We start from the raw sequence: 23,485 nt of genomic DNA, 5'->3' as shown, positions 1-23,485 counted from the left end.
AGATGATATCTTTCACCTCCTTAAAAATCAACGGCCTCGTGTTGCTTTTTGAATTACAGTCACCTTCCTGACCTACGGGTTTCCCAGGTGGCAGTGGTAGTGGTAAAGAATCCCCCTGCCAATTCAGGAGACATGGGTTCAATCCCTGGGTCAGGAAGATCCCCTGGAGAAGAAAATGGCAATCCACTCCACTATTCTTGCCTGGAAAATTCCATGGACAGAGGAGCCTGGCCGGCTATAGTCCACGGGGCCACAAAGAGTTGGACACAACTCAGCCCTCACTCACACACCTTTCTGACCTAAATGAACCTGACCTGAAGGCTCTGAATGGACTAGCTAGCCTCAGTATAACTCTTCAATATCATCCTGTATGACTGTTCCTCCCTATGTTCCAGTCACAGAATCCTTTTCTTGAAGTAGAAAGGACCAATCACTTTCCCATCCTATGAACAGGCTATCATGTCTCTTCAGTAAAATGATTCACTTCAATTTTGTTTTGAGCCCCTGTTAAGTTTCCTTTCTTATGTAATTATTCTTTACTCATTTCTATTTTCCTGACCGGAAAATCAGCTCCCTGAGGGTAGAACCATGTCTGTCTTGTCCATCACTCCCTCCATAGTCTCTGACACATAGTACATAAGAATACGATAAATATTCTTCCTTGTCAAATGCATCCAAAAATATCACGGACAAAAGAGATGTAATAGGTCTCCAGATAAGATCCCTCATTTTGCTGATGAAGACAGCAAGCCCACAGGCCCAAAGGGGGTGATACATCAATGTCATAGTTAAGTCAATGTCATGGTTACTGGCTGAACACAGAATAAATGTATCTCCCCGATGCCCTGAATATGTTCTTCACTGAAACTGCAGTATTATAATTATGCTCACTCACTATAAGTCTGTTTTCCATGTCACTAGATAATAAAAAGTGACCTGGATATATAGCCTTTCATTTCCTTTCTGCACAATTTGCTCAATTCATCATTACTGATATTATCTCACTCCCTCAACACCTCTCCATCCCCTACCCACTCACACTGCCCCCCCCCAAGTCTGACTAGCTAAGACAAAGAAACTGTAGCCTTTCAAATTATGTTTCTAAATATCCTGCAAAATCTCTAGGATGGGTATTTTTCTTCTGAAGAGAAACAGAGACAGCTGCAGACTAAAAAACAGTAAAAGACTTAGAGAAAGAAAAAATAAATAAATGAAGATCAACAAGACGAAAAAATAATATAGGTGAAAAAAGTGTGTGGGTGTGGTGGGGATGTGGTTTGCAGAGAACTAAAAAGGTTCCCAGCGCGGGGGTTGTTAGCAGGACTAGAACCCAATCAAAGTCAAGAGAGTGGGGGGTGGGGCAGGAGTTGAAATTCGACTTCTCCCACTTTCAAGGTGATGAGTGATAATTAACCATGACCTGGAATAAGTTTTTCCATCTAAAAAATGCATTGCCTGAGGAGCAAAAACTGACACCAATCCTTCTCCAAGGCAGTAAGGAAATTGGAAATCTCTCAACAAAAATTCTCTTTATCTCTCTGCTCTATTTTAAGAGCAAGATTTTTAGGCCATAATTTTCAACAAGTTTTGGCTGTGGCTGAATACAGAGCTTAGATAATTTAGGACACTCAAAGAAGAGGCCAATTACTTTCTAACACATAATGGCCTAAACACACCACGGTCACATCATTGGGTAATAAACAAAATGACTACTAGAAAGATATACACGTTCGCAAAGCAGCGCTGCCGGATCTTCAGTGACATACGCTGCATGAACCTAAAGTGGACAGAAGAGTATCAGGCAGGCTAAGGTAACCTGTCCGTCCTTTCCCTTCGTTCCCTTGGGCCACATCCTACCTGGGACAGTGTCTCTCCTGGCCTCCTTTCTCCTGGGCCCAACCAACCCCAGGACTTTCTGGGAGCTCGGGGAAGTAGGGGTCGGAATCCGTGGAACAGACACCCTCCCCACTCCCTGCCTCAAGGTACCAGGCGATCAGGAACCCCAGAAGCTCAGAGCGGACGCCGCAGAATCCTGGGAAAGAGGCATGCAGCGCTTGGCACCGACCGCATCTTGACCCCCAACTCTGCAGCTGCTACCGCGCCTGGCGCTCTCCCCAACAGACTCACCTCCGCGCCCTCCGCGCCGGGCAGGGGCGGGCCTCGCAGCTCTCTCCAGCAGTGCCGATTCCCCGGGGGCCTCCCCGGGCTCTAGGGCCTAGGGACTGTGCCTCCGGCTGGCGGCTTGCAGGGTGGCTACCGCTGCGGTCGCGCTCGGGCAGCTTCCCCGCCTCCCCAAGCTGGATCGCGCAGGGCTGGGGAGCACGGAGAGGAGGGAGGGAGGGAGGAAAAAGGGAGGGAGGCGCGCTGAGGCCGGCCTCACAAGACCCACCGCTAGGGGCTGCGCGCAGGGAGCGCGCAGAGCGCGGAGCGGGACCGGGGACCCCTAGCGGGCTAGGTGGGAGAGCTGAGACGGCGGGGGAGGAGTCGGAGAGCTCGGAGAGGGTGAGGGGAAGATCTGGGGAGAGCCCGGGAGTACTTGGACCATCAAGAAGTGCAAGCAAAGCGGCGGGGAGTGCTGGCTGTACAGTTCCAGCTTGGCGCTTCCCCTAACCTCTGCACCTCCTGGGAGCCGCTGAGTATCCATCCACCCGTGGCCTGAGCCTCCCAGGAGGGCTCCTCCAGGATTCATTTTGAAGCCGCTTAGAACAGTTGAGCCCACTTTTCTCCTCCATTGCTTGTGTGCTGTACAGCCGCCTTTTCCAGTCTAGACTCGGCTTTTAATTACACCCCCGCTCTCCCCACTCTCAGTTCCTGGCAAGTCTCCAAGAAACTGCGCTTTTTATCCTGTACGTGTTCTTTCCCTCGCCTCTACCCACCCAAATCATCTTTTGGCTTGACTGTGTCCTTGGAATAAAATGTTCAGAAATGCCCTTTCATGAACAACATTAAACAACTCCCTGGAATAGGAGAGCACCCTCAGAGCTGGCGGACCAAACATAGCAGTTTGGTAGCTTTGACCTTCATTCTAGCTGGTGGTGCTGGTCCGGAGTCGGGGGGCGGGGAACGGCAGGTGAGGTAGGATACCTGGGTTCCTGGAAATGCCACTTAACTGCCTAGGCCACAATGGCCTTGAGTGTTCAGAGGATTCCTGAGCTGTAAGGCCACCTTTGGTTTGAGGATTATGTAAATAAATATCCCCCTCCCCAACCCCTCAGATTGCCAAATAGCCAGGTATCCTTCATCTTTTGTGCCGAAGATGCAGGCAGAAGCAAGAGATCTTTATTTTCAAATGTCAAATCGATTTACTGAAGATTCTCAAATTTGGGGAATTAGTTTTCATACATCAGTAAATCCCCATTTCAGCAAATTTAAGTTTAAAAAATAATCTCTTCCGGTGTTTTATTAACCAGGGGGGAAAACTCTTGAAGCAGGTCTTGGATCGATTACTGGACACTGCACTTTCCCCTTTGCAGTCTATACCGAGATTAACCTTTGCAAATGCTGCTTTGGAAATACATTCTTTGTTTGACTTGACATGTGCCCCCTCCCCCACAGCCAAATATTAAGTTCAAAAGTTTAGGCATGAGCTACCCATTAATGATGTTGTCATGATGTGGTGGCACTGGCAACTGGTAAAATTCTTTCCACGTTGGTAACTGGGAAAAAAATAATTAAATTTTGTATCAATTTTTATTATTTTGTTTCAACACTACTCTGAAATAATGAAATTAGTATTTTTAACACTTCTGTATGGCAGGTAGAGGAAATGCATGAAACTTAGTAGTTGATGAAGTGTTTAGCTTTCCCATGTTCTTAAAATATACAACAGCATTATATAACTTCCACAAGGGTAATTAAAAACAAAGGATTTTTAAGTATCCTAAACTATGTTATTGTATCAAACAGGTAGGTAAGACATATATTTTAAATATTTTTAATAGCTGTCTTAACATGGATTTGAACTATTCAAAAAAATCAAGTTATATGTGAAATCACTTATCCTAAAAGAGAACCAATGAGTCAGTAATTTGCAATTTCCAGAAGACATGTCTACTTGAACTATTAAAATAAGACATTCTCTATGGAAAAATCTCATGTCACCAGATGTGTTTCCCAGAATTGTTGGTATTGATGCAAACATGATTCCTTTCAACTTCTTCTTCCATGGTTACTGTCATTTTTACTACAGCTGTCATTTGGAGTTGCAGAGTATAAAAATGATTTCGCAAGATTTTTCCAGGTCATGACATGCTCTCTGAGAAATCCCTTTAGTTCCATGAAGTAGTAATGGATTCCACTGAAGTACAGCAATAAGTTATTAAATGGATTTCTAATGGCCTAGAGATGTTCACACAGTATTTTCTTTGAAGTTATTATACTATTGAGTAACTTTAGAGTGATCATTTCCAAAGTGTGTAACTTCAAGCTCTAGTCCCTCAAAATGCTCTTCTAAGTAATACATTCACTACAAAAGTATTTATTGAGCTCCTGCTGTGTGCCCTGGCTAAGGCACTTGGAAAACGGTGAAGAACAGACATACTTACCTGTCCCATTAGAATTGATAGTTTGGGGACAATAAATTAGTGAACAAGTACAAATGAGATTTACACAAATTTGTTTACACAAGTAAAATAAATGTAAATCATGATGAAAATAACAGACTAAAATAAAAGATAATAACAAATAATGTTATTTATTTTTAATAACATTAAAATTAAAAAAAATTAAAATATGATGAAGTTCTTTATTTTAGAGATTCACAATGCAAATTAGTGGGTTAAAGGCTCTGAGAATTTCTACCTAAAAGACATTTCCTTTACTTCTCCCCAACAAATTCCCAAACTTTTTTGAGGACTGAATATTAATGAAATAGAACCATTTTTGTGAAACACCTCTCTCTGAAACCAATAAATATAAAATTCTGTTAACATTACTTTACATTTTTTGTCAATGCATATTCATGTACTTTAATAAATTTATATATAATACATTTGAAATAGATTGAAGATAAAATTATATACATTTATAAGTACAATAATAAATTTTGGTAGATTTATAAGAATATGTTTCATAGATTTTGTCTGAAGACAAAATGATGTAGCCACATTTATAAATCTATTAGAATATATGAGTGTATATCTGTTTAAGACATATTTTGTGGCTAACATTGTTTCATGAATGACTTTGCATGCATCAATATAGTCCAGATGCTTATAATTTTTAATTGCTATAGTCCATAATATTAGTATAGAATTGTTTTCTTTACCCTGAGCTTTAGGAAGATACATTTTTTTATTCTTTTGCTATTGCAACTAACACTGCCTTAACCTCTTTGAAAAATTTGCTCTTTGCTACAGTAAGTGGAAGGAATATTTCTGATATCAGTATTTTATTAAACATTTAAAATGTATATTTTTAATTATAATCTACAAAATTTCAGTAAAAACAGATTTGACTCTGGATCTTATAGATGACCACTTTGTAACCGAGTACAAGTATGCAATTTCAGATCGCATGTTTTTTTGCATTTATCATGGCATTGGTGCCTAGCAGTATCACCCTGTCAAAGTCTAATGAGAGATCTGAGAGCTGAACAATAAAAAGACAAATAATCCAATTATAAAATGGACAAATGATTTAAATGTATCTGTGGACTTAGTTTCTAAGAAGACATTCGCTTCAAGTGAATACCAAATAACATTAATTTGTGCTTTTTCAAGGTGTAGTTAACAGCTGAAAGAAGAGAAAAAAGAGATGGGAGAAATTAGTCACTCTCCAACTCATTTTAATTAAAAATTTATTTTACATAAGTTATAGGTATACAATATAGTGAGTCACAATTTTTAAAGGTTATATTCCATTTATAGTTATTATAAAATATTGGCTATGTTCCCCGTGTTGTACAGTATATACTTGTAGCTTATTTTATACCTAATACTTTGTACCTCTTAAGCCCTACCCCTGTGTTGCCCCTCTCCCCACTGGTAATCACTAGTTTGTTCTCTATATCCGTGACTTTGCTTCTTTTTTGTTATACTCACTAGTTTCTTGTATGTTTTAGATTCCACATATAGGTGATATCATACAGTATTTGTCTTTCTTTCTTTGACTTATTTCAATTAGCATAATGCCCTCCAAGTCCATCATGTTGTGAGTGGCAAAATTTCATTCTTTTTTGTGGCTGAGTAGTATTTCTCTCTCTCTCTGTGTACATACAGTATATATGCCATTTCTTCTTTATCCATTCATTTATTGATGAACACTTAAGTTGATTCCATGTCTTAGCAATTGTAAATAATATTGCTATGAACATTGGGGTACCTGTATCTTTCCAAGTGCTCATTTTAAGTATGTTAAACCCAGAAGATCTACAGAGGTACAGTCAGTACCACACTCAATTTACAAGCAGCAATTTAATTTCTGTCCAACAATATTTTCCATACTCAATTAATTGTGAAACCCAGGTCCCCACTGACCAGCTGTATCTTGATTTCTCATCTATTAAATGAATATAATAGTCTCCAACCTTATATAGTTATTGTGGGTATTAAATGAATTGCTACATATAAAATGGCTATTATCCATTAACTAGTATATGTGTTAGATATTATTTAACAAACTTGCACATTTGTTTGGAGAAGGCAGTGGCACCCCACTCCAGTACTCTTGCCTGGAAAACCCCATGGACGGAGGAGCCTGGTAGGCTATAGTCCATGGGGTCGATAAAAGTCGGACACGACTGAGCGACTTCACTTTCACTTTTCACTTTCATGCATTGGAGAAGGAAATGGCAACCCAGTCCAGTGTTCTTGCCTGGAGAATCCCAGGGATGGGGGAGCCTGGTGGGCTGCCTTCTATGGGGTCGCACGGAGTCGGACATGACTGCCGCGACTTAGCAGCAGCAGCAGCAGCAGCACATTTGTTTTGGTTTCATAGTTATGCACATGTTCTAATCCTAAGAATTTTACACAAAGTTTTGTATTTGAACTATAATACAAATATATAATTGAAATATGATACAAAAGTATAATCATGTAATTTTTTAAAAAAGAAATTTAAGTCAATAATGTGGCCATTGAGAGTTTTTCTCTCTTTTTTTTTTTAAGAGGGGTTCATACTTTACTCAAATTTGAGAATCATTAGTCTAGAATAAACTTGGGCTTTTTTTCTCTATATATACTTTTTAATACATCACAGGTGTCACTCTCTGAGCTCTTAAAAATTAATAAGGAAAACCATACTTAGGTCCAGTTGTCTTGTTAGTAAAGTTTTAGTTCAAATGTGCTTATTCGCTCAGTCAGGTCCAACTCTTTGCGACCCCATGAACTGTAGCCCACCAGGCTCTTCTGTCCATGGGGATTCTCCAGGTGAAAATACTGGAGAGGGTAACCTTTCCCTCCTCCAGGGGATCTTCTCAACCCAGGGATCGAACCCAGGTCTCCCACATTGCAGGTGGATTCTTTATCGTCTGAGACACTAGGGAAGCCTTTTAGTTCAAATACTTGTGGATAAAAGAAGGAGGCATGTTGCATGCAAATTTGTAAACTAAGAGTTAGAATGTCTTCAATGATTTATATAAACCTTTAGCAAGTTGTTTAACCATTCTTGGCCTTAGCTGGAATGTCTTTGAAATAGAGTTTGCTTTTGGGAATTCCCTGGTTGTGCAGTGGTTAGGACTTGGTGCATTCACTGCCATGGCACAGGTTCAGTCCCTGGTTAGAGAATTAAGATCCTGCAAGCCATGTAATGTAGCCAAAAAACAAAACAGAAAAAAAAGATTGACTTTCAAATCCCTTCAAGGTCTAAAATTTTATGACATTTTCAATATGCCCACTGTTATAGTATGATAAGTTGTTATTACATCTGGCACTTAATAAAGAAATGTGCCCTTCAAGGGGCCAAACTTTCATGTGTTATCATTCAGTTGGGAGATTCTCTGGTGGCTTAGTGGGTAATCTGCTTGCAATTCAGGAGACCCAGCTTCGATCCCTGGCTTGGGAAGGTGCCCTGGAGGAGGAAATGGCAACCCACTCTAGTATTCTTGCTTGGAGAATCCCTTGGACAGAGGAGCCTGGCAGGGTACAGTCCATGGGGTCACAAAGAGTAGGACATGAATGAGCAACTAACACTTTCAGGTACTTGTTCTGCCCTTTTCTCATTCTCTGCTATTAGTCTGAATACATAGTTAAATTCTCCAAAGTAGCAGAAGAGCATTTAGTTAGAAGAAAAAGTTATAGCAATTACCACCCTTGTGCAGTATCCTCCACAGTGAATCTGGGCTGGCCCATTTAACAAATAAGAGTGCAGTAGTGGTGATGATTTGTGACATCTAAGACTGAGTCACAAAAAGCCTTGTAGCTTCTGCCTTGGTCTCAGAGCTCATGTTATAGGGGAAACAAGTAGCCACTTAAAATTTACTTTAGACCACCATTCTATGAGGAAACCCAACCTGGCCTCATAGAGAGGCCATGGAAGAGAGAGATCTCTGAAGAGCCTATCCAATTGAGGTGTGAAATGAAGAAGCCATCTTGGATGTCCAAGGCAAGTCTTCATATAACTCCAGCCTCATCTACTATCTGAGCAAAAGCATGACTCCAGAATGAGAGTCACCAAGCCAGAATAACTTAAAACTGACAGATAATAAACTGTTTGAAGCTGTCGATTTGGCAGCAATTTGTTATGCAGTGATAGATAGGCTTGTTTAAGGGCAAAAAAAAAAAATGCTCATTTCTCTTTTGATCAATTATATCTACTTTATATCCCTCTCATATGAACTCCTTTTTTGAAAAGTATAGCTGTATAATTTTTTTTCAGTAGACAATTTCCTCTTTGTTTCATTCATTAAAAAAAAAATAATCACAAAGACATGGTTTCATGTCATTTCATCATCTTTTTGATGCCCAGTTTAAGATTCATTTTCTGGAAATAATTGAGTCATCATCAACTTTGCAAATTAATACCCATGAAAGAAACTAGCTTTAAGAAACAAAACATAACTACTGTTTCTATAAACATACATGTTTGACCCTTATTACTATAAAAGGATCAGAGAAGATTAGGAGTGGGAAAGATGTTCAATAGGAGCCCATCTAAATCTGTTTTATTATTTTAACATTATATTTAACCTAGGTTATTTATCTTAAAACACATTTAAGTAAAATTGAAATGTCCTTTAAGATGTTGAAATTTTATAACTAAATCCAACTATCCCTAAAAAAGAGGTTTCCATTTATTTTACTACAAATGTTTTCAGAATTGATAGTGTTGACAAATAACAAAGCATTTTATGATACTTAATTTCATACAGTACCCCAAAATAAATTCTATTTAGGTCAAAGTGTTAAAATTTGAAGTTCTATGTTTTTTAAAAACATAAGATAAGGGGAAATGTTTCCTGTAAATTTATAAAATTGTTGTCAAATTATTTAAAATAGCTCACACAAATTCAGGATAGAAGTAGAAGTTTAAGCTCCGGTAAATGAACAAAAGAATTGATGGACATTTTAATAAAGAAGAAATAAAATTGTTTAATAAACAGAGACTCTGGGAAAGATACCATCAATGGGCTTTCTATAATCTCTTTTTCTTTTCCTTTTCATTAAATTTGAACAATCAAGTACTGTTCTCTAAGCAGCTCACCAAAGGTATTACTATTTAAAGGCCCGTTCTAAAATTTGCAATCTACTTTGTGAAGGCAAAAAGTAAAAGGTAGGTCATTGGCTTAAAAATGCCCAAGACAACATTTCTCTTATTTTTATTAAGCAATTATTTAATAAAGGAGTCCCCAGGTTTCCAATATTCAATATACATATATATTGGGCCTTATTATTTCCTAGATTATTTTACTCCAGTCAATTTACCCATTTTATGAGCAGCTTAATGTTTTGAGCCATCTTTTCCAGAAGCATGTTATTAAGAAGATTCATTTTTGAGAGCTTCCCCGGTGGCTCAGATGGTAAAGAACATGCCTGCAATGCAGGAGACCTGGGTTCTATCCCTGGGTCAGAAAGATCCCCTGGAGAAGAAAATGGCAACACACTCCAGTATTCTTGCCCAGAGAATCTCATGGACAGAGGAGCCTGGTGGGCTACAGTCCATGGAGTCGCCTGCAAAGAGTCAGATGACTCAGTCAGATGACTGAGCCACTTGCATATTTACTTTAAAACGGTGACTAATAACTTTTATTTTTATGTTTTTCAAGCTATTAATTTATTCTACAAATATTTATTGAATATTCTTTGTGTGTCTCTCTAAGGGGCTGGGAGACACAGCAGCAGACAAAGCAGATCCCCACTGCCATGAAGCACGCGCTGGAGTCTGAAATATTTAAATCACAAATTCGCCAATGGAGTATAGGTAGTTAAAAAAGAAAAGAATTCCAAGGATTGAGCTGTGGAACATTCCAACATGTGGTGATGAGAGTGATGAAAAGTAAAGGACAAAAGAAATTAAGATACCATTAAGAGATACTTCTCTTAAGGAGGTAAGAGAAAAAGTGGAACTGTTGAGTGCCCTGGAAGCTGAGTGAAAGGAGTATTTCAAGGAAAGGGGAGTACTCCAGGGAGTGTCAGGTGCTTTTGTGTGATAGAGTAAGATGAGAAATAAGAACAAGATTTAAAATGTGAAGATCATTGATAACTTACCTCATGGCAATTAGTTTAGAGAAGGGAACAGAAACTGGAGACAAGTTAAAGAACAGAGCAATCCAAATATAGACAATTCTTCCTAAGACTTTTTCTGTAAAATAAAGAAGAGAATTGGAGTGATGAGTGGAGGAGAAAATGGGTTCCAGAACCAGCAACAGTTTAAGATAGAAAAAATTGTATATATATGCTTATAGGGACAATCCCAAGGAGAGCAGAAGATAGATGATGCATAACAGAGAGTGAAGAATTGCTGGAGCAAGGTCATTGAGAAGGTAAGAGGGGATGGGATTCAGTGCAGGAATGGTGGGGCTGGCCTTTGTTGGGAGGATGAATAGTTTATCCTCAATGGAAGAAAAGACACTATAGATGGGTCTAGATGCAGTGAAGTGGCTAGATGTTCTGGGGAAGCCTGGGGAAGTTCTCCTCTGACTGCTTCTTTTTTCTCAGTGATACAGGGAGTATTTGTCTCCTGAGAGTGAGGATGAGGGAAAATGAAAATTTGAGAGAAGAGGGAAAGGCATACAAAATGGGACAGATAGAAAGCACATAATAAATAAATCTAAATATATAAGTAATCACAACTATGAATGGAATAAACTTTCCAATCAAAAGGCAAAAATTTTAGACTGGATTGAAACAAACATTTATGCTATTTATACAAATCAGGTGTAAAATGCAAGACCACAGAAAAACTAAAAATTAAGTATTCAAAAGGGGTACTGTCAAATGTCAAGTAAAAGAAACATGATCTAAATATATTATTACCAGATGAAATGACTTTAAGGAGAGCTGCTACTTAATGGTAAAATATTCAGTTCACTAAGAGGGTAAAACAATTCTAAATTTGTATGCCTCTAATAATGTAGCCTCGAAACATAGTATGACAGAATCACAAGGAGATTTTTAAAAGTTGGCCACCGCAGTAAGAGATTTTAATACATTTTTGAGAAACTGAATCTTTAATTAAACTCTTTTTATGAAGTAAAAAGTAAAAAACAAGTAAAATCAGGCACAGGAAGCTTTCCTGGTCAGTTATCTAAACATTTAAAGAACAGACCAATCCAATATAGCACAAAGTCTTCCAGAAAACAAATTGAGAAACAATGTTCCCCAGCTTGTTTTATGAGGTTAGCATAACCTTGAAACCAAAGTTACTAAAATATGGTACAATTTTATTTTTTAATTAAATAAAAATGTTTTTAAATGAACAACCTAATTTGCTTAATAGCAAATTTTTAAAAAAGATAATACATCAAAATCATGATTATCTCAGTAGATGCAGAAAAGGCATTCTGCATAACTGTCTATTCATAAAAAAAATTCTTAGCAAACAGAATAGAAGGAAACTTTTAAAACTGAAATGTAGTTGATTTACAATATTGTGTTAGTTTTAGTTGTACAGCAAATTGAGTCAGTTATATATATAGTTTTATATATAGTTATATATATAACTATATAGTTTTATATATAGTTTTTTTCAGATTATTTTCCATTATATGTTATTACAAGATATTGAATATTGTTCCTTGTGTTGTACAGTTATTTCTTGTTGCTCCTATATTTTATATATAGTAGTGTGTATCTGTGAATCCTATACTCCTAATGTATATACCCCCTTCCCCTTTGGAAACCATAAGTTTCTTTCCTATGTCTGTGAATCTGTTTCTGTTTTATAAACAGATTCATTTGTATTATTTTTTAGATTCCACGGATAAGTGATATCATATAATATTTGTATTTCTCTGTCTGACTTACCTCACTTATTATGATAGTCTCCAAACCCATCCATGTTTCTGAAAGGCAATATTTTATTCCTTTTTATGGCTGAGTAACATTCCATTCGGAGAAGGCAATGGCACCCCACTCCAGTATTCTTGCCTGGAAAATCCCATGGATGGAGGAACCTGGTAGGCTGCAGTCCAATAGGGTCGCTAAGAGTCGGACACGACTGAACGACTTCACTTTCACTTTTCACTTTCATGCATTGGAGAAGGCAATGGCAACCCACTGCAGTGTTCTTGCCTGGAGAATCCCAGGGATGGGGGAGCCTGGTGGGCTGCCGTCTATGGGGTCGCACAGAGTCAGACATGACTGAAGCGACTTAGCAGCAGCAACATTCCATTACATGTATGTATATGTATATATGCACACACACACACACACATACATACAACATCTTCTTTATCCATTAATTTGTTAATGGACGCTTATGTTACTTCCATGTATTGGCAATTGTCAGTAGTTCTGCTGTGAACACTGGAGTGCACATATCATTTTGGATTAGCATTCTCTCTCTTCTAAGTATATACTCAAGAGTGCGATTGTTGGATGATATGGTAGTTCTATTTTTAGTGTTTTTAAGGAAGCTCTATACTGCTTTTCATAGTGGTTGCACCAATTTACATTCCCACTAACAGCATAGGAGGGTTAAAAGGAAACTTTTTTAACCTGCCATTGAGCCTGTCCAAAAAATGTGCAGTACATCCTAACATAGCGTTGAAAGCATCTCCTTAAATGATGAACAGGACAAAGATGTCCTCTATCACCATCACTGTTCAACACTGTACCTGTGGCCCTGGCTTGTGTAATAAGGAAAGAAGAAGAAATAAAAGGCAAAATGATTAAAAAGGAGGAAACAAATTATCATTATTCATGGATGAAATACAGTTGACCCTTGAACAACAGCAGGGGTTAAGGGGGTTAACAGCGGGGGTCCCACTTCACCACAGTGAGCATCCAAGTATGTATTTACAGTAGGCTTTATGTATCCATGGTTCCTCATCTATAGGTTTAACTAACTGTGAATCATTCAGTGTTATAGCATGTATTTACTTTCTAAAAAATCCACATGGAAGTGGACCTATGCACTTCAAATCTCTGTTGTTCAAGGGTCAACTGTAATTTTACATAGAAAACCTGAGAATCTACAGATAAAGTATAAGATTTAAACAGAGGTTATCAAGATTGCTAGATAAAAACATCAACATATAAAAGCCAATTGTATTTCTATGTACTGCAATGAACAGTCAATAATGCAATTAGGAAAGATGCCATTTCTTACAGTGACCCAAAGCACCAAGAACCTGCTAATAGAGTTAATGAAAGATAAGCAGTCTCTTTTTGGAGAAAAACTTAAAGTGTATTGGAAAAGAAATTTAAAAATATCCAAATGAGCATAAAGACCTTTCATAATCTTGTGTAGAAGAACTCAATATGGTAAAATTGTGATTCTCCCCCAATACATCTATTTTCTCAGTATTATTCCAATGGTTGTACCATCAGAATTTTTCATGGAACTAGACACATTAGTTCTAAAATTATCATGGAATACCAAAAGATCAAGAAGTCATGAAATTCCCAGAGAAGAAAAACAATATAAGATGATTTACCCTTCTAGATATCAAGGCTAATATAAAGCCAAGAAAATTGTTTAACACAGGGTTAGACAAACAGACTAAGGGAAGAGAATAGAAACACTGAAACTGACCCAGGCACAGAGGAAAACTTTGATATGTGCCAGAGCTTGTATGTCAGTAGGAAAGAAGTGCTATTTATGTTAATTTATAAAACATTGTGTTATGAAAAAAATGAAATTGTACTTCCTTCCACAAAAATCAAATCTAGGAAAAACGAAAGACTTACTATGAAAGGAAAACTTGAAAATGTAGGAAAATATCTTTAAAGATGAAAACATGGGAAAATATCTTTGTAACCTTTGAATATGGATAGATTTATTAAATAAGACACATTTAAGAATGTGAGCCAAAAGAGTAAAAAAATTATCCATTTACACTAATATTAACATTTATCATACTCAAAAGGAGCCATGGAGGGACTGAAAAATACCACCATTCACTTGTGAGAGAATGAAAGTGAAAAGTTTATCTTAACACTATTTTGAAAATAGCTTTAGATAGGAATACATAGGAGCTAAATGATAAAGGAAAGCAAGACAATGATAGACCAAAAATTTAGCATACTGCCTACCTCTGAGGATTCAGGTGGGGAGTCAGCTATAACAAGGAAGGGGACCTCTGATACACTAAGATTTTATTCTTGAGCTGATGTCTGTTATGGGAGTGTTCATTTCCTTAAAATTATTTTAACCATGCACATATATTTCATATGAATTATATAGAAATAAAATAAAATTTTAAACATATTTATAGTGTAATGCAAATCAATTCAAAATGACAAAGCAGTACTAGAATTACATTGGCTTTCAAATAGAAAGGAAGAGCTTCAGGTATGGTTTGATCCAGAATCCATACCTACAGCTGGGGAAGAGGGCGTCTTCCTTAAGAGCAGATAGACTACACTGCTGCCGCTGCTGCTGCTGCTAAGTCACTTCAGTCGTGTCCGACTCTGTGCGACCCCATAGACGGCAGCACACCAGGCTCCCCCATCCCTGGGATTCTCCAGGCAAGAACACTGGAGTGGGCTGCCATTTCCTTCTCCAATGCATGAAAGTGAAAAGTGAAAGTGAAGTCGCTCAGTCGTGCCCGAGTCTTAGCGACCCCATGGACTGCAGCCCACCAGGCTCCTCCGTCCATGGGATTTTCCAGGCAAGAGTACTGGAGCGGGGTGCCATTGCCTTCTCTGAGACTACACTGGGAAAGGTTAAATACCAGGATGAAGAACAACTGAGAATGGAAGAATCTAGGCAGGGAAAATCAGTAAATGTCCAGAGCCACAAAACGAAGATTTCAGTTAACATTTCTCATCTTGAACTGAACTTTTAAAATCCTTGTTTTTCCATTTGACTTTTGCTAACCTGGATTTCTAGCCGAAATAAAACATTAAAAGGTGTAATAATTTTATAATATCCCTTAATTATTTTGTACATATAACCTTCCAACTCATACTTTAACTTTTTGCTCAAAAGATATTTTGATTCAATAATAAGCACTCTTCGTAAGTGTGGTGGCATTCTGATTGAGAAATAGTACTAAAAGCTTGTTAAAATAGTGACTGCTGTGCCTGTGTCCTTGTATCCCAGTATATGTATAATATACATACAAGTCATAATTAGGATCGTGTTGACTTTGAATATAATTGCAACTTTATTTTATGTTATTTATTTAATTTTCATATTTTTCTAGTTTTGAAGCTGCTATTTTAATAGACAACTTTCCCAAGCTAATTATTATTATCAAAGTTTATAATTTCTTTTGAATAATTATGGATTTAAATAATTTAAAATCTCCCTATTAAGTCCAAAATTTTTAAAGAAAATTATTCTTTTTAAAATTTCTTTATTGAAGTATAATTAATTTACAATGTTTTACCAATCTCTGCTGTACAGCAAAGTGACTCAGTTATACACATAAATATATTCTTTTTTGATGTTTTTTCCATTATGGTTTATCCCAGGAGATTGGATATAGTTCCCTGTGCTATATAGTAGGACCTTGTTGTTTATCTGTTCTAAATGTAATAGTTTGCATTTACCCACCTCAAACTCCCAGTCCATTCCTCTCCCTCCCCCTACTCCTTGGCAACCACAAGTCTGATCTCTATGGAAGCAAAATTATTCTTGATAGCAATCTCTCAAGACCTTAAACAGATTAAATGCTATGTAATTTAATGTTTTGTTCATGACGCAAGGTCATTAGAAATGTAAATTACTTTGTTATAATTACAATTAATTTCTGATACAAGTAGCTGTTTGTTTCTGTACTTAAAGGGATTATTCTGACCGGTGAGTGTGAATTTTTTGTTTTTTGGTCACTACTCTCCACATGAGCATTAACTTAAACAAAATTATTTATTTATGTATGTATTTTTGGCAGCACTGGGTCTCTGTTGCTTTTGCATGGGTTTTCTCTAGTTGTGGTGAGTGGGGGCTGCTCTTCCTTGTAGTACATGGCTGTCTCATTGCCATGGCTTCTCTTTTTGCAGAGTACGGGCTCTAGGAGTGCAGGCTTCAGTAAGCTTGGCTAGTGGACTCAGCAGTTGTGGCTCAAGGGCTTAGTTGCTCCGCAGCATGTGGGATTTTCCCAGACCAGGGATTGAACCCAGGGATTGAATTTTCATTGGCAGGCAAATTCTTATCCACTGTGCCACGAGGGAAGCCTGAGCTTTAACTTTCTGAAGCTATTGATATGCCAACGCCTATCAGCAAAACTCTTCTAAGCTGTTACATCCTAAGTGCTTCAAACTAATTAAAAGCATGATATAGTCATGTCAAAAGTATCTGTGAATAGATTTTAAGTAAAGTTCTCACAGAAATTATGTACTTGAATTTTGGAGCAAAATTTTTGATCTCCCTTGTATATCACAATAGCTTTAAAATTTTTACTTATAATTTTCCTTTTTACCAAGTTTTCAGTTATCTTGTTCTAAGGATTCCTATGAGTATAGATTGTTTTGTAAACAGGAAAAAGCACTAAATATGAATCAAAGTGCTGAATTATTTTAGTTATGTATGATTTAACTACTGTAATGTTTAAATTCTATACTTCCTACTCATAGTGAGTGAAAGTCGCTCAGCCGTGCCCGACTCTTTGCAACACCATGGACTATACAGTTCATGGAATTCTCCAGGCCAGAATACTAGGGTGGGTAGCTTTTTCCTTCTCCTACTCATAAAGCTTTATTAATTCCTTTCTAAGCTATCTGTGATTTCCGTTAAAAAAGATTCTGTTTTTAATTGTCTGTCTCATTTATTTTAAAAATTATTTTAACAATTTATTTCTTATTTTATATTAAAACTATTTGGTGATCTTTCAATAATCTCCATTGTCTGTAGGACAAAACATAGGCTACCAAAACTCTTCTCTTGTGTATTTCCAAATTGCCTACCTTCTTTTCCCTGCTATATCCCTGTGTAAGCTCTCTTTTCACATCCTATTTGTCTAGATTATGTCATTTTCAGTCCTATTTCCTGGTGAAGTCTACTAACTTACCTACCTCTACTAAGTGATCCGATGGTTAGATCCCTTTTCTTTATGAGACCTTTCTTAATTTCTCCCAGCCCACACAAAACTCCCTCTTCTCCATGTTTAATACATTACCCTCCTACCAGTGTAGAGCTTGCATACTGTTTTGTATTCGGAATCTGTCTAGAGTAACCTTTGGATTTTGTATATCTCCAACACTTAGCACAGTGTTTATCCACAGTACCTAGAACAATCTCTTAGTAGATACTTGGTAAGGATATAATGATGGTGGATTCTTCATTTAGAGGGCATGCCAGTAGCTTACTTGAGAGAGTTCTTGTCCTTTTGTGATGAAGTGGTGTGGGTTTCCTTTTGGTAAGGTATTCTTGCAGGCAGAATACTGTGAGTACACATTTGTACCAGGAAAGTAAAATACAGACCTCCGGCCAAAACTCTCAAGTAATTCTGGCCAAAGACATAAACAGCCAAATTCCTTCAAAAATAGTTTCCTAGAAGCAATTTGCATTGACTGCGCTTTGGTCCAAACAGCCTCCTTTAAAGTGTAAATCTTTAAAAGTATGGTAAATCTAATCATTGCAGATAGATGGCTTGGAATAGTAGTGTTTAACTTTTGGCTAAAATCATCTAGATTTTTGTCAGTAATTCAATTAATTTTTCCAAGTCACCATTTATCTTTTCTACAGATATGTGGTAGAAAGTACATATCTTTTTAGAATGGGAGTATCTTTCTAATTACTGAACAGTCTTTCTTCAGGTGTAGAATTTGTTGAACCTAGGATGTCAAAGGAATTTTAAAAATGTGAATGTCATGGTACAGTGATTAAAGAGTCAGTGGAAATTTGGCATTTTTCCTTAATGTGTACATTGATCAGAAATTTGAATTCCTAAACTGGGTTAAAGACATTCAAACTGGGTTAAAGACAGAGGTAAGATCAATAAACAAATAAACAAATGTTTATTAATTTGCAAGCCAAGCCTACCAGGTGGCTCAGTGGTAAAGAATCCACCTACCAAAGCAGGAGCTGCAAGAGATTCGCATTTGATCCCTGGATTGGGAATATCCTCTGGAGAAGGGAACGGCTACCAACTCCATTATTCTTGCCTGGAAAATTCCATGGACAGAGGAGCCTGGTGGGCTACAGTCCATGGGATTGCAAAGAGTCAGACACAACTGCGTGGCTTTCACTTTTTTACGTTAAGCTTTACATAGGATGAAAAGAGCCATAATCTTTGCCTTTAAGAAGTTTGCAAAAAAAAAAAATAAATAAAATAAATAAATTAAAAAAAAAAAGAAGTTTGCAATCTAAATAAATAGATATAGGTAGATAATATGTGTTATTTATTAAGATATGAATTCACAATTGAATAAAGCAGTATATCATACTTGCCAAAGAATGATACAACAAAAATACCATGAGAGAGAGAGGTGTTCTATCATGCTGGGATGAGTATAGAAAGCTATATCAAAGTAAACGGAAAGAGTTGTACTTGAAGAACGGGTGGACTTTGAATATGGATGAAGAGAGGTAAAAACATTCTTGGAGATAAAGAATGAGAACAGTGTGAACAAAGCCATGGAGTCAAAGCCATTTTCGGAAGAGAGAGAAGATCAGTTTTTCAGAGAGGTGCAAAACTGTAGACTAGACTAGGAAAGGAGTTGGGAGTCGGGTTGTGGAAGAGTGTGAATGCCAGGTTATGGAATAAAGATTTAACATGTAAATGAGTGGTGAGGAGCTATTTGGAGAAAATTTTGATAAAAGAGAAAGCTTGATCCAAGTTGAGGTTTAGGAGATTAATTGTTAGCCATGTACCATTTGAAAAGGAAGGCAAAGAGGTGAGGTAATGTGAAGAGGTTTAGAAGACTAACAAAGCAGTGCAAGTGTGAGGTAGAAGAGAGGACACATGTAATTTTTCTGTTCAGCATCCCCTTTCTTCTGATTCAGTGTTTCTGGTGGAGATGACACCATCCCCTGCCAAGATCAGATGACCCTGATGTGCCCAATTAAAGCAGTCCATTCCTCTGGTCATAATTGGGCACACACCCTAAAGTAAGAAAATCAGTTTTATCTCTAGAGCTCTTTCTGCTAGACCTATCAGGAAAGACATCCTCTTCTTCAAGGATCCTAACATTGTCAGTGGTACATCTTTCCTGTCATATTGTATAGTAGCCAGCTTCCAAGATGGTCCTCAGTGTTCCCTTCTGACACTCGTGTCCTTGTATAATCTTCTTGCATATTGTATCAGAGTCGGTCTATGTCTATATGATGAATGGGGCTTCTCTGATAGCTCAGTTGGTAAAGAATCCACCTGCAATTTGATTGCAGTAGAACTGGGTTTGATTCCTGAGTTGGGAAGATCCGCTGGAGAACGGATATGCTACCCACTTCTTATTCTTGGGCTTCCCTTATGGCTCAGATGTGGTAAAGAATCTGCCTGCGATGCGGGAGGCCTGGGTTTGATCCCCGGGTCAGGAAGATCCCCTGAAGAAGGGAACGGCTACCCACTCCAGTATTCTGGCCTGGAGAATTCCATGAACTGTATAGCGACTTTCACTTCACTTCGCATGATGAATGAGTATAAGCAGAAGTGATGGTATAATGAAACTGTGTAGGGACAGAAGCTACAGATTCCGAAGTGAAATCTAGACTTAGTATCAAGACTTGATTTTTAGATAAAAGGGAACACCAAGTTTTTTAGTTTAGCAAATGGTTATATCATTAACAGATGTAGCAATGTCTCGAAAGGGGATTTGTTGTTGTGGGAGAAGGATAAGAGGAGATAAAGAATATCTTTTCAGGTCAAGATTCTGGATAGTAGCATTAGAAACAATGGCTGGTATTGATAGAAATAGACTGTCTCACAAAACACTGAGTTCTCTGTCACTGTATGATTCCTTGTTGAGGATGTTGGAGACTGAACTAATTATAAAAACATAGTATCTAAAATCACATGCAAGTAGATGATTTGATTTCTACCAGTTATACAAGATCAAAACACATACTCAAAAAAAGGGATACTTAACATAAACGGAGGCAATAGCCATAATCTCTCCTACCTTAGAGCTCTTCAAAGTTTTTTTCCTTGTTTCTCACTTGTTGCATCAGGTGAATTTTAATCTCTGTTGGAGCACACCCAGTTCACTAGACAGATTAGAACCAAAATCAAGGGGCTTTGGTCACAACCATCTCTCAACTTTGCAAATTATTTCGGTTCCACTTTCACTTGATTCTATGCTGTATAAAACTGACCGTCTCAGAAAACACTAAAAAGAACCAAAGAAACCAAAGGATACTCTAGCAAACTGACAAACCTATATGTCTTCTTTCCATTAGAAATAATTTTATGTCTGGTAAATATCTTTCCTATATTGCTCAATACAGTCAAAGCACCCTTTTCCTTAATTTTCTTTTCTTTTAAAAAAAGTTATCACCTATTCCTTGTTTCTGAAAAAAATTCCCTTTTCTTTAACATAATCCCAAAGTAAACAAAATACTTTGCTTGCAGAAAATAAAACAGAAATGTAAAGTGAGGAAATTAGACTAGACAATTCCTAAAATTCCTTTCAGCTCATAAACATAAATAGCAAATCCAAAATATTTGTATTCAACAGCACTGAACTCCTTTAGTAATAGTTAAACATTTTTTTAATGACACAATTATACAAATTATGTTTTTCAATACATTTTCATCAAATTGTAAAATTCTGTGGACATTTAAAAGGGATTTATGGGCTTGGAAAAGCTAATATGCTTTTCTACTAAGCATCTTATTCATAAGAAGCCAAATCTTGATATTCAATAGGATTTGTGAAAAGCAGCAAATAAGGAAGTGGGACAATGGGAAGAAAACAGGTTCATCAGATTCTTGCCTCATTCGCAGCCTCCCTTTTCCCCCTCACCTTGGATTTGCCCAGTACATTTGTTTTTTTCAAGTCTGGAAAAATCTCCCCTGCTTGATCAATCTGGTAGATGCCTACCCTGAAGATTTATTATTTATTTTTCTTGCATCCTTGCAAAATATTCCTTGAATATTTTAATGAGAAATAGGGTTTTTCCTAGAAAATATTTGATAATTTGAGTGATTTTGTAAAACTACAAAAGAGTTTTTTCATCATTGGAAAGACACTTAAAATATTAAGTTTTCTTACTCCATCTAGAAACATCAGAAAGACTAAGCTGATGCAATTTTCACTCATCCTTTACTTCATAAAAGCACGGAAATTCCCAGGCGGCCATTTTTAAGCACCTGATGGGCTAAAGGAACTAGTTGATTTTTAAATTCTATTTGCATATGCAAATACAAATCAAGACCCAAATCATGGATCAGCTGGCCTCAAAATTTTCCCCTTTTTGATGTTGTTCTTTTCCTCTGTCCCTCCCTGCAGCCTCCCTCCTCTTGTTGACAGTTCATCTTACCATAAGCTATTATAATATAGAAGATATTATCTTTCAGGATAAAGGCAGAATGCCAATGTGGGAGGCAGAATTTTGGCAGTATTCTGAATTTTCTTAAAGACAATGTTCATTCTTCTTCCTTCATCCCCTTAGAAGTGAGAAATAAATCTCACCAGCTTTAATGGAACAAATTTTGCTCAGCTCTCAACCGGCAACGTGTTCTTTTTTTTTTTTTTTTTTTTTCTGTAGTCACCTCAAGAAGATTCCTGAGCCTTCATTGTATAAGATTGTTTTAAAAATATTTTGCTCTTTCTTTGGGTATGACTTATACAGTATACAAGTGTAATTTAGTAATAAAATTTTAGTTTTCATGTTGCAAATCTGGTTGCCCTAGTTTAAAATTATATGTTGAATTATGAAAATCAAGCATTTAGTTGCTATGGGGAAAAGAGAAATTGTTTAAATATGCAAGCTTGGTGTCTTTTTCACTCATATTTTCCATCCAGAAAGTTGTCTGGAAAACCATTACCCCTGTACTAGAGATATTGCACAAATGTAATGAAAACCTAAAATAATTTTGGTTTTCACTGACCTTTTCTTATGAATTAGTCACAGTTTCCATCTTACTCTCTGAAAATAACAAAAAGATGGATTTTGTCAAAGGATTACTATGAAGAAGGAAATGTGGTTTTGGATCGACTAATACAGATATGAGAAGAGTGTAAAATACTGGTCTATTTGAAAACAATGGACCTAAAAGAAAATTCAGAAAGACTTGCTTTGTTTAGCTGAAAACATTTTATGTTAAAGCCTAAGTAATATAGATTAAGGAAACTTTAGTAGGTATGGCATTTAAGTATGCCTAAAATGTAGGCACTAATAGGCTATTCTATATTTGAATTTCAAGTTTTAAAAACAATATTCAATGAATTTTACATTAGATTTACTTTTTGGTAGATTAAAAATAATTTTTAAAACAGAAGAAATGATATCTCTTAATTTGAAATAATATCTCACTACCTTGACTAGTCCGTGGGATTTTAATGATTATTCTGGGGTTGCTCTTGAAGAGGAACTATGGCTAGAGATACTGCTTAATTAGCAATAAAGTCCAGGGATCTGAAAACTGAAGAATTTATGGTAGTGACTAATGGGGTATAAGACTGTTTAGTGTCTGTCCCAATAGAAGGAAGTATTTAGTATTAGCAGTCATTGAACGAGATCCGGATATAAGTTTTCAAGTGGCTGTTTTCCCAGCTCTGTTACACACTTCATACCCTTTGGCAGCCTCAGATTTACTGCCTCTGGACGGTGAGCTTGTTAAGCCAGTACTGAGGGTTTCTGCAGACAAGAGATATTTTCTCTGTCTTGAGTCTCTGGATTCTTTCCCAACCCTTGCAATGGCACAAATGCACATCCTTCATCACAAAGGAGACCAAACCCAAGAGTGTAGAAGGATCAGTGCTAAACTCTCGGCATGACACAGTGACTACAAAGTCACGGAGCCCTGAGTCTCAGACCTTCTGCCGCTTACCAGTGTGTA

The 23,485-nt window shown here is 37.1% G+C and overlaps 1 protein-coding gene across 2 annotated transcripts in view; it reads right to left on the bottom strand.

The window, feature by feature from the left end:
- Nucleotides 1–2,380, bottom strand: part of STEAP2 (STEAP2 metalloreductase) — a 31,347-nt gene extending 28,967 nt beyond the window's left edge. The window contains exon 1 of one of the 2 annotated variants that reach the window (XM_055590646.1): nucleotides 2,128–2,380. The gene's annotated coding sequence lies outside the window, so the exon portion shown is untranslated. The remainder of the gene's footprint in view (nucleotides 1–2,127) is intronic. The other variant, XM_055590644.1, reaches the window with a different exon arrangement.
- Nucleotides 2,381–23,485: the final 21,105 nt, after the last annotated feature.

Source organism: Bubalus kerabau, chromosome 8 (genome assembly GCF_029407905.1).
Source record: "Bubalus kerabau isolate K-KA32 ecotype Philippines breed swamp buffalo chromosome 8, PCC_UOA_SB_1v2, whole genome shotgun sequence".
NCBI lineage: Eukaryota > Metazoa > Chordata > Mammalia > Artiodactyla > Bovidae > Bubalus > Bubalus kerabau.
Note: the sequence above shows the minus strand (reverse complement) of the source record. Positions and strands in the feature narration are given on the sequence as shown.